Genomic DNA, 12,796 nt, shown 5'->3' with positions numbered 1-12,796 from the left:
AGTTTTGTCACACAACACAATGCCACAGATGTCTCAAGTTTTGACTTCAGGAATGTCCACCAGAGCTGTTGCCTGAGAATTGAATATTCATTTCTCTACCATAAGCCTCCTCCAATGTCATTTTAGAGAATTTAGCAGTACAGTCGTGGTCAAAAGTTTTGAGAATGACACAAATACTAATATTCACAAAGTCTGCTGCCTCAGTTTTGATGATTGCAATTTGCATATACTCCAGAATGTCAAGAAGAGTGATCAGATGAATTGCAATGAATTGCAAAGTCCCTCTTTGCCATGAAAATGAACTTAATCCCAAAAAAACATTTCCACTGCATTTCAGCCCTGCCACAAAAGGACCAGCTGCCATCATGTCAGTGATTCTCTCGTTAACACAGGTGAGAGTGTTGACGAGGACAAGGCTGGAGATCACTCTGTCATGCTGATTGAGTTAGAATAACAGACTGGAAGATTTAAAAGGAGGGTGGTGCTTGAAATCATTGCTCTTCCTCTGTTAACCATGGTTACCTGCAAGGAAACACGTGCCGTCATCATTGCTTTGCACAAAAAGGGCTTCACAGGCAAGGATATTGCTGCTAGTAAGATTGCACCTAAATCAACCATTTATCGGATCATCAAGAACATCAAGGAGAGAGGTTCAATTGTTGTGAAGAAGGCGTCAGGGCGCCCAAGAAAGTCCAGCAAGCGCCAGGACCGTCTCCTAAAGTTGATTCAGCTGCGGGATCGGGGCACCACCAGTGCAGAGCTTGCTCAGGAATGGCAGCAGGCAGATGCGAGTGCATCTGCACGCACAGTGAGGCGAAGACTTATGGAGGATGGCCTGGTGTCAAGAAGGGCAGCAAAGAAGCCACTTCTCTCCAGGAAAAAAATCAGGGACACACTGATATTCTGCTAAATGTACAGGGATTGGACTGCTAAGGACTGGGGTAAAGACAATTTCTCTGATGAATCCCTTTCCGATTGTTTGGGGCATCCGGTAAACACCTTGTCCGGAGAAGACAAGGTGAGCGCTACCATCAGTCCTGTGTCATGCCAACAGTAAAGCATCCTGAGACCATTCATGTGTGAGCCCACTCCCTTGCTTCTCAGCCAAGGGAGTGGGCTCACTCACAATTTTGCCTAAGAACACAGCCATGAATAAAGAATGGTACCAACACATCCTCTGAGAGCAACTTCTCCCAACCATCCAAGAACAGTTTGGTGACGACCAATGCCTTTTCCAGCATGATGGAGCACCTTGCCATAAGGCAAAAGTGATAACTAAGTGGCTCGGGGAACAAAACATCGAAATGTTGGGTCCATGGCCAGGAAACTCCCCAGACCTTAATCCTATTGAGAACTTGTGGTCGATCCTCAAGAGGCGGGTGGACAAACAGAAACCCACAAATTCGGACAAACTCCAAGCATTGATTATGCAAGAATGGGCTGCCATCAGTCAGGATGTGGCCCAGATGTTAATTGACAGCATGCCAGGGCGGATTGCAGAGGTCTTTAAAAAGAAGGGTCAACACTGCAAATATTGACTCTTTGCATAAACTTAATGTAATTGTCAATAAAAGCCTTTGACACTTATGGAATGCTTGTAATTATACTTCAGTATACCATAGTAACATCTGACAAAAATATCTCATAACACTGAAGCAGCAAACTTTGTGAAGACCAATACTTGTGTCATTCTCAAAACTTTTGACCACGACTGTACATCCAACTGGCCTCATAACCCCAGACCATGTGTAACCATGCCAGCCCAGGACCTCCACAACCGGCTTCTTCACCTGCGTGATCGTCTGAGACCAGCCACCCAGACAGCTGATGAAACTGTGGGTTTGCACAACCATAGAATTTCTGCACAAACTGTCAGATTCTGTCTCAGGGAAGCTCATCTGCGTGCAGTTCGGCGTCATAACCGACTTCAGTGGACAAATGCTCACTTTCGATGGCCAATGGCACGCTGGAGAAGTGTGCTCTTCAGGGATGAATCGCAGTTTCAACTGTACCGGGCAGATGGCAGACAGCGTGTATGGCGTTGTGTGGGAGAGCGGATTGCTGATGTCAATGTTGTGAACAGAATGCCCCATGGTGGTGGTGGGGTTATGGTATGGGCAGGCATAAGCTATGGAAAATGAACACAATTGCCTTTTACCGATGGCAATTTGAATGCACAGAGATACCGTAACGAGATCCTGAGGCCCATTGTCGTGCCATTCATCCACCGCCATCACATCATGTTTCAGCATGATAATGCACGGCCCCATGTTGCAAGGATCTGTACACAATTCCTTGAAGCTGAAAATGTCCCAGTCCTTCAATGACCTGCATACTCACCAGAAATGTCACCCATTGAGCATGTTTGGGATGCTCTGGATGGTCGTGTACGACAGCGTGTTCCAGTTCCCGCCAATATCCAACAACTTCGCACAGCCATTGAAGAGGAGTGGGACAGCATTCCACAGGCCACAATCAACAGCCAGATGTGTCGCGCTGCATGAGGCAAATGGTGGTCACACCAGATACTGATCCACACCCCTACCTTTTTTTAAAGGTATCTGTGACCAACAGATGCATATCTGTATTCCCAGTCATGTGAAATCCATAGATTAAGGCCTAATAGATTTATTTCAATTGACTGATTTCCTTATATAAACTGTAACTCAGTAAAATCTTTGAAATTGTTGCATGTTGCGTATATATTTTTGTTCAGTGGCAGGTTGGCATTTATTGTCATGAATCTTGCCCTGGAGGCAGCTCTGCAGAATGGTCACTAGCTGGCACAGCCACAAAGTCATAAAATCTGATTTGAAACCTATTCCTAAACTTAACCTTAATAACCCTGCTAACCCTTATGCTTAACCATAACCTTAAATTAATCTGTGGAACACTTTTGACATCTTGCAGATTCCATGCCCGACGAATTGAGGCTGTTCTGAGGGCACAAGACGGTGTAACTCAATATTAGGAAGGTGTTCCTAATGTTTTGTACACTCAGTGGATATTCTTTGTGAGAGTCACAGGGCTCTATGACGTTTTCAGCTGAAGCACCAGCCCATGATTTGCTGATTTTGGTCACACCAAAATGTTTTTGCAGGGTCACAAAATATAAACAAATTGTAGCCTAATCATCAATCACCAAGTCATTCAAAGTGTTTCATTAAGAAGTGCAGATGGTATGATTCAAGAAATAAATTGTTTAATCTAACATGTCCAAGCAGGAATGCATGATTCCAGATATTTTGATGTGCAACCTAAGCCAGTGATTGTCATACATTTTGGGTTCAACAATTAGGCAATTGTCCCGTACTCTATTATTTTACTGTAATAATAGGGTTTCAGAAGTTTTTTTTTGGAGTGGGTTCAATAGAGATTCATTTGTCTGCCTCTTTTGGGGCACGAAAGTCACATAGGCTAAATTAATTTGGGGCTCATTCACCACCTGAAGAAGTGGTTAGCTAGATTGCTAACTCTAATATAGCCTGATATTAAAGCTAGGCCTACTGAAAGTTAGCTGTGTATGATATCAGTAAATGTTATACATAGGCCTATGCACTCGCCTTGAAATTGAATGGCCCTTTGTTCAATATTAATAATTGATAAATAAAATCCAGACCTACAGAAAGCTGGGACCCTATTATTTTCTACAGTAAAAGAAAGACAGTGTTTTTCCCGCAATTACATTTTGTTTTTTATTGCGCAATCAGAAAGCATTTTTCTCTCCCGCTATGGCGCAAACAAAGGACAGAGAGAAAGTGCACTGCATCAAAGTAGCAAGCAGGAACTCTGTGGAGTACAGATGACTGTCTGATTGACCAGAAGGCTAGGTGAAAATGTTTTGGAAGTCTTGCCTATTCATTTAACCAGTTTGAATATAAAAGAAGCCATCCACCCTTGATGGGCGATCAACAGAAAAATAGTATCTTTGAGAGCATGTGAGAAGTCTTGAGGGTTTGGTAAATGACAGCAATGCAGACAAAGTTTTATAAATTTTGATATTCGATGAAATAATCCCACATTTAATCAGCTGTTTTTAAGAATGTGTCACGGAATCAGCCGAAGCTGCCCCTCCTCCTTGCTCGGGCAGGCTTCGGTGTTCGTCGTCCCCGGAGTACTAGCTGCCACCGATCTATGTTTCGGTGTTTGTCTAGTTTGTCCTGATTGTTTTCACCTGTTTCCCATTATGTTATATTGTATTCCCTTTATAACCCCCTGTCTCTCATTGGTTATTGTGTGTGATTGTTTTCCGTGAGGGTGTATGCGTATTTTGTTTCCTCCCTGTTTGGAGGTTTGTTTGTATTTATATTACTGTGCTAGTAAAGTTCGTCTGCCAGTAGCTCGGTGTCCTGCGCTTGACTTCGCTCACCGCATACACGTCGCCCTGACAGAATCACACACCATTCATGGAGTCAGCAGGAGCGGCGGTGCCAGCTGGATCAATGGAGGAACGCGTCGAACACCAAGCGGCCATGATCCAGGCTCTCGGCACCGCCATGGAACGGGTGGTGAACACTATTGGGCGATGGGAAAGAGAGGGTCTGCCTACGCCTTCTCCAACGATACCACCACCATCGGCGATGCCCATCGCTTCACCTCCGGGGTCCAGTGGGATTCTGCTCTCGCTCCCGAGGGCTTATGATGGCACCGCGGCCGGGTGTCAGGGTTTCCTGCTCCAGGTTGAACTCTACCTAGCAACCATCCACCCGGTGCCCTCGGGATACGAGAGCGTGTCCGCCCTCATCTCCTGTCTGTCCGGCAAGGCGCTGGAGTGGGCCAATGCCGAGTGGGGGGGAATAGACGCCGCTACTGTCAACTATGCGGAGTTCACCCGCCGCTTCAGGGCAGTATTCGATCATCCACCAGAGGGTAAAGCGGCGGGTGAGCGTCTATTCCACCTTAGACAGGGGAGGAGGAGCACACAAGAGTTCGCGCTGGACTTCCGGACGCTGGCTGCCAACGCGGGATGGAATGAGAGGGCCCTCATCGACCACTACAGATGTAGCCTGAGGGAGGACGTGCGTCGGGAATTAGCCTACAGGGACACCAACCTCAGCTTTGACCAACTGGTGGACATGTCCATTTGTCTGGATACCCTGTTGGCTACTCGCGGACGTCCGGATTCAGGGCCGTCCATTCCATCCCCCAGCACTTCCGAGCCGACCCCTATGGAGCTCGGAGGTGCTGGTGCTAGGGAGACCAGGAGAGAGACCAGGAGGGAGGCCGTCCCCTGCACCAACTGTGGCCCGCAGAGGACACACTGCTGGTCAGTGCTGGGGAGGGTCTCCTAGGAATCGAGGCGGTAGGCAGCGCACTGATGAGTCATTCCAGGTGAGTAGGCACCCAACTCACCCAGAGCTCTCTGTTGCACATATGTGTATTAAAGTTGTGTTTCCCGAGGTTTCTCCTCACTCCCAGCATAAGGCGCTAGTAGATTCAGGCGCAGCTGGGAATTTTATCGATCGCCAATTCACCTATAAGTTAGGGATTCCTATTGTACCTGTTGATGTGCCCTTCCCCATCCATGCCCTAGATAGCCGCCCTTTGGGGTCAGGATTGATTAGGGAAGTCACAGCGCCGCTCAAGATGAAAACGCAGGAGGGCCATGAGGAGATACTACGTTTGTATTTGATTGATTCTCCTGCGTTTCCCGTGGTGTTAGGGCTTCCCTGGTTAACATCTCATGACCCCAACATTTCATGGCAACAGAGGGCTCTCCAGGGATGGTCTGATCAGTGTACTGGGCGGTGTGTAGGTGTTTCCGTAGGGTCAACGACGGTGCAAAGCCCGAACCAAGTTCCCACCATGCACATTCCACCTGAGTATGCCGATTTGGCACTCACCTTCTGTAAAAAGAAGGCGACTCAATTACCACCTCATCGACAGGGGGATTGTGCGATAGACCTCCAAGTAGGCGCTGCGCTTCCGCGTAGTCATATGTATCCTCTGTCTCAGGAGGAGACCGCGGCTATGGAGACATACGTCACCGAATCTCTGAGACAGGGATACATACGGCCGTCCACTTCCCCTGCGTCCTCAAGTTTCTTTTTTGTGAAGAAGAAGGATGGGGGTTTACGCCCGTGTATTGATTACCGTGGTCTCAATCAGATCACAAACAAATACAGCTATCCTCTCCCTCTGATTGCTAGTATGACGGAGTCATTACACGGGGTGCGATTCTTCACAAAATTGGATCTCAGGAGCGCGTACAACCTGGTGCGCATTAGGGAGGGAGATGAGTGGAAGACATCATTCAGTACAACCTCGGGTCACTATGAGTACCAGGTCATGCCATACAGTTTAATGAATGCTCCTTAAGTCTTCCAATCATTTGTGGACGAGATTTTCCGGGACTTGCATGGACAGGGTGTAGTGGTGTATATTGATGACATTCTAATATACTCCGCTACACGAGCCGAGCATGTGTCCCTGGTGCGTCGAGTGCTTGGTAGACTGTTAGAGCATGACCTGTATGCGAAGGCGGAGAATTGTCTGTTCTTCCAGGAGTCCATCTCCTTCCTGGGACATCGGTTGTCCGCGTCAGGGGTGGAGATGGAGATTGACCGCGTTTCTGCCGTGCGTAATCGGCAGACTCCCACCACGGTGAAGGAAGTGCAGCGGTTCTTGGGTTTTGCCAATTACTACCGGAGGTTTATCCGGGGCTTTTGACAGGTAGCAGCTCCCATTACCTCCCTGCTAAAGGGGGGTCCGGTGCGTCTGCAGTGGTCGGCTGAGGCGGACAGGGCGTTTAGACAACAGAAGGACCTGTTTACCTCGGCTCCGGTGCTGGCACATCCGGATTCCTCTTTGGCGTTCCAAGTTGAGGTGGATGCGTCCGAGGCTGGGATCGGCGCTGTGCTGTCTCAGCGCTCGGGTACGCCACCAAAACTCAGCCCCTGTGCTTTCTATTCTAAGAAGCTGTTGGCTGTGGTTCAAGCCCTGAAGGTGTGGAGGCATTGGCTTGAGGGGGCTAAACACCCTTTTCTCATTCTGACTGACCATCGTAACCTGGAGTACATCCGGGCAGCGAGGAGGCTGAACCCTCGCCAGGCAAGGTGGTCTATGTTTCTCTCCCGATTTGTATTTAAGCTCACCTATAGACCAGGGTCACAGAACTCTAAGGCAGACGCCCTGTCCCGACTATATGACACAGAGGAGAGGTCCATTGAGCCCACTCCCATACTCCCGGAGTCTTGTCTGGTGGCACCATGTGGGAGGTTGATGCGGACATCGAGCGGGCGTTACGTACCGATCCTACTCCCTCACAGTGTCCAGAGGGTCGGAGGTACGTTTCGCTCGAGGTTCGCGATCGATTGATATATTGGGCTCACATCTCACCCTTCTCTGGTCATCCTGGTATTGGTCGGACAGTGCACTGCCTTAGTGGGAAGTACTGGTGGCCCACTTTAGCTAAGGACGTGAGGGTTTATGTTTCCTCCTGCTCGGTGTGCGCCAAGTGTATGGCGCCTAGACACCTGCCCAGAGGGAAGTTACAACCCCTACCCGTTCCACAACGGCCATGGTCTCACCTATCGGTGGATTTTGTCACGGACCTTCCCCCCTCCCAGGGGAACACGACGATCTTGGTTGTTGTGGATCGGTTTTCGAAGGCCTGCCGTCTCATTCCTATGCCAGGTCTCCCTACTGCCCTACAAACTGCTGACGCCCTGTTCACACACGTTTTCCGGCACTACGGGGTGCCTGAGGATATAGTGTCTGATCGGGGTCCCCAGTTCACCTCTAGAGTCTGGAGGGCGTTTATGGAACATCTGGGGGTCTCGATTAGCCTTACCTCAGGTTTTCACCCCGAGAGTAACGGACAGGTGGAGAGAGTGAACAAGGATGTGGGTAGGTTTCTGAGGTCCTATTGCCAGGACCGGCAGGAGGAGTGGTCAGGATATATTCCCTGGGCAGAGATAGCCCAAAACTCACTCCGCCACTCCTCCACTAACCTTACGCCTTTCCAGTGTGTGCTAGGTTATCAGCCGGTCCTGGCACCTTGGCATCAGAGCCAGATCGAAGCCCCTGCGGTGGACGAGTGGTTTCGGCGCTCGGAAGAAACCTGGAACGCTGCGCATGTCCATCTGCAGCGGGCTATCAGGCGGAAAAAGGCGAGCGCCGATCGCCACCGCAGTGAGGCGTATGCACCGGGAGATCGGGTCTGGCTCTCGACCCGAAACCTGCCCCTTCGCCTGCCCTGACGGAAGCTGGGTCGGCGGTTTGTGGGGCCATTTAAAGTCCTGAGGAGATTGAACGAGGTATGCTATAGGTTACAACTGCCCATTAATTACCGCATTAACCCCTCGTTCCATGTGTCTCTCCTCAGGCCGGTGGTGGCTGGTCCACTCCAGGAGAGTGAGATACGAGAGGCTCCTCCACCCCCGGGGGCTCCGGCGTACTCAATCCGTTCCATCTTGGATTCGAGGCGTCGGATGGGGGGCCTGCAGTATCTCGTGGAGTGGGAGGGGTACGGTCCGGAGGAACGGTGCTGGGTCCCTAGGAGGGACATCCTAGATCCCTCCATGTTGAGGGACTTCCACCGGAGTCATCCGACTCGCCCTGCTCCGCGTCCTCCTGGCCGTCCCCGAGGCCGGGGTCGGCGCACGGCTGGAGCCGCGCGTCAAGGGGGGGGGGTACTGTCACGGAATCAGCCGAGGCTGCCCCTCCTCCTTGCTCGGGCAGGCTTCGGCTTTCGTCGTCCCCGGAGTACTAGCTGCCACCAATCTATGTTTCGGTGTTTGTCTAGTTTGTCCTGATTGTTTTCACCTGTTTCCCATTATGTTATATTGTATTCCCTTTATAACCCCCTGTCTCTCATTGGTTATTGTGTGTGATTGTTTTCCGTGAGGTCGGCAGTCTTGGGTGTATGCGTATTTTGTTTCCTCCCTGTTTGGAGGTTTGTTTGTATTTATATTACTGTGCTAGTAAAGTTTGTCTGCCAGTAGCTCGGTGTCCTGCGCTTGACTTCGCTCACCGCATACACGTCGCCCTGACAGAATGTAACTGCAATCCGATAACTTTTTTTTTTTTTTAAGTAATCCGGGTTGATTACAGTTACTTTATATTTGTAATCAGATTACGTAATCCCTGTTACATGTAATCCATTACTAGATGCCTTGCTCAAAAGCACATCGGCAGCTTTTTCACTTTGTCAGCTGAGGTATTCGAAACCAGCGACCTTTTGGTTACTGGGCCAATGCTCTAATCGCTAGGCTACCTGCCGCCTTCTCAGTAACGGTTACAGAAACGTTTTTCTTGCTATGGCTGCGATATGTGGTTGTGTATCTATAAGTATAAGAGCCTTTGCCAAAAGCCCAAAATGTAAATGTGAAAGAAACCCTTGCAAAGCATGCTGGGTATTATTCTAATGTATTCTAAGGTTACAGAAAAGTATTTCTTGCTATGACTGTAATATGTGGTTATCTTTTTATTTATTTTTTACCCCTATTTCTCCCCAATTGGTAGTTACAGTCTTATCCCATTGCTGCAACTCCCGTACGGACTCCATGCGTCCTCCGAAACACAACCCTGCCAAGCCGCACTGCTTCTTGACAAAATGCTCGCTTAACCTGGAACCAGCCGCACCAATGTGTAGGGCAGCTCTGCTTCTAGCACCTGAGCAACTTTGCAGTATTTTTTTTGTGTGTGTTATTTCTTACATTATTAGCCCAGAATTTTTTTTAGTTATTACATACAGCCGGAAATTCATTTTGGAATTCAGAACGGCGGTAATTCACCAGTTTTACAAACAGGAATATGACCTTCCCAAATTGGATCCTTTGATCATACCCCCCAGGGCAATTGACCTGATTCCAGAGGCTGATCCAAAACACTGCCGGCGGAAAAGAGGTATTCGGAGGTGACTTCTAGTCCGACTCAGGATTCGCACACACCATCCACTGCTTCCGAGTATATTACTCGCTAATGTTCAGTCTCTGGATAATAAAGTAGACGAGCTCAGGGCGAGGATCTCCTTCCAGAGACATATCAGGGATTGTAACATACTCTGTTTCACGGAAACATGGCTCTCTCGGGATATACTGTCTCTGTCCATTCAGCCAGCTGGGTTCTCAGTACATCGCGCAGACAGGAATAAAGAACTCTCAGGGAAGAAGAAAGGCGTGTGTTTCATGATTAACTACTCATGGTGTGATTGTGATATCATAAAGAAACTCAAGTCCTTTTGTTCACCCGACCTAGAATCCCTCACAAAACAATGCTGACCGTGTTACCTCCCAAGAGATTTCTCTTCGGTTATAGTCACAGCCGTGTATATTCCCCCTCAAGCCGATACCACGACGGCCCTCAAAGAACTACACTGAACTTTATGCAAACTGGAAACCACATATACTGAGGCCGCATTTATTGTAGCTGGGGATTTTAACGAAGCAAATTTGCAGAAAACGTTACCGAAATTCTACCAACATATTGACTGTAGCACTCGCTCTAAGAAAACATTGGACCATTGCTACTCAGCTTTTCGAAATGCCTACAAGGCCCTCCCCCTGCCCTTCCTTCGGCAAATCTGATCACAACTCCATTTTGCTCCTCCCTTCCTATAGGCAGAAACTCAAACAGGAAGTACCCGTGCTAAAGACTATTCAATGCTGGTCTGACCAATCGGAATCCATGCTTCAAGATTGTTTAGATCATGCGGACTGGGATATGTTCCGGGTAGCCTCTTAGAATAACATTGACGAATACATGGACACGTGACTGAGTTCATCAGGAAGTGTATAGGAGATGTTGTACCCACTGTGACTATTAAAACCTACCCAAATCAGAAACCGTGGATAGATGGCAGCATTCGCGCAAAACTGAAAGCGCGAACCACCGCATTTAACAATGGCAAGGTGACTGGAAATATGGCCGAATACAAACAGTGTAGTTATTCCCTCCGTAAGGCAATCAAACAGGTAAAACGTCAGTACAGAGAAAAAGTGGAGTCGCAAGTCAACGGCTCAGACATGAGATGTATGTGGCAGGATCTACAGATAATCAAGGACTACAAAGGGAAAACCAGCCACGTCGCGGACACTGACGTCTTGCTTCCGGACAAGCTAATCACCTTCTTTGCCCGCTTTGAGGATAACACAGTGCCACCAACGCGACACGCAACCAAGGACTGTGGGCTCTCGTTCTCCGTGGCAGATGAGAGTAAGACGTTTAAGCGTGTTAACCCTCGCAAGGCTGCCGGCCCAGATGGCATCCCTAGCCGCATCCTCAGAGCATGTGCAGACCAGCTGGCTGGAGTGTTTATGGACATATTCAGTCTCTTCCTATCCCAGTCTGCTGTCCCCACTTGCTTCAAGATGTCCACCTTTGTTCCTGTACCCAAGAAAGCTTAAGGTAACTGAACTAAATGACTATCGCCCCATACCACTCACTTCTGTCATCATGAAGTGCTTTGAGAGGCTAGTTAAGGATCATATCACCTCTACCTTACCTGACACCCTAGACCCACTTCAATTTGCTTAATTTGCTCAATAGATCCACAGATGCTGCAATCGCCATCACACTGCACACTGCCCTATCCCATCTGGACAAGAGGAATACCCATGTAAGAATGATGTTCATTGAGTATAGCTCAGCATTCAACACCATAGTACCCTCCAAGTTCATCATTAAGCTTGGGGCCCTGGGTCTGAATCCCGCCCTATGCAACTGGTTCCTGGACTTCCAGACGGGCCGCCCCCAGGTGGTGAAGGTAGGAAACAACACCTCCACTTCAATGATCCTCAACAGAGGGTCCCCACAAAGGTGCATGCTCAGCCCCCTCCTGTACTCCCTGTTCACCCATGACTGCATGGCCACGCACACCTCCAACTCAATCATCAAGTTTGCAGATGACACAACAGTAGTAGGCCTGATTACCAACAATGACGAGACAGCCTACAGGGAGGAGGTGAGGGCCCTGGGAGTGTGTTGCCAGGAAAATAACCTCTCACTCAATGTCAACAAAACAAAGGAGCTGATCGTGGACTTCAGGAAACAGCAGAGGGTGCACGCCCCTATCCACATCGTTGGGATCGCAGTGGAGAAGGTGGAATGTTTCAAGTTCCTCGGCGTACACATCACTGACGATCTGAAATGGTCCATCCACACAGACAGTGTGGTGAAGAAGGCGCAACAGCGCCTCTTCAACCTCAGGAGGCTGAAGAAATTTGGCTTGGCACCTAAAACCCTCACAACCTTTTACAGATGCTCAATTGAGAGCATCCTGTTGGGCTGTATCACCGCCTGGTATGGAAACTGCACTGCCCGCAACCGCAGGGCTCTCCAGAGGGTGGTGCGGTCTGCCCAATGCATCACCGGGGGCAAACTACCTGCCCTCCAGGACACCTACAGCACCCGATGTCACAGCAAGGCCAAAAAGATCATCATGGACAACCACTACCCGAGCCACTGCCTTTTCACCCCACTATCATCCAGAAGGCGAGGTCAGTACAGGTGCATCAAAGCTGGGACCGAGAGACTGAAAAACAGCTTCTATCTCAAGGCCATCAGGCTGTTAAATAGCCATCACTAGGCGGCTTCCATCCGGTTACGTAACCATGCACCTTAGAGGCTGCTGCCCTATATACATAGACTTGGAATCATTGGCCACTTTAATAATGGAACACTAGTCACTTTAATAATGTTTACATATTTGTGCTCTACTCATCTCATATGCATAAACTTTATTCTATTCTACTGTATTTTAGTATATGCTACTCCAACATTGCTCGTCCTAATATTTATATATTTCTTAATTCCATAATTTTTCTTTTACATTTGTGTGTATTGTGTGTATTGT

The sequence above is a fragment of the Coregonus lavaretus genome (assembly GCF_964263955.1).
Source record: "Coregonus lavaretus genome assembly, chromosome: 24".
Taxonomy (NCBI): Eukaryota; Metazoa; Chordata; class Actinopteri; order Salmoniformes; family Salmonidae; genus Coregonus; species Coregonus lavaretus.
The sequence above is the reverse complement of the archived record's forward strand: the minus strand, read 5'-3'. Positions refer to the sequence as shown.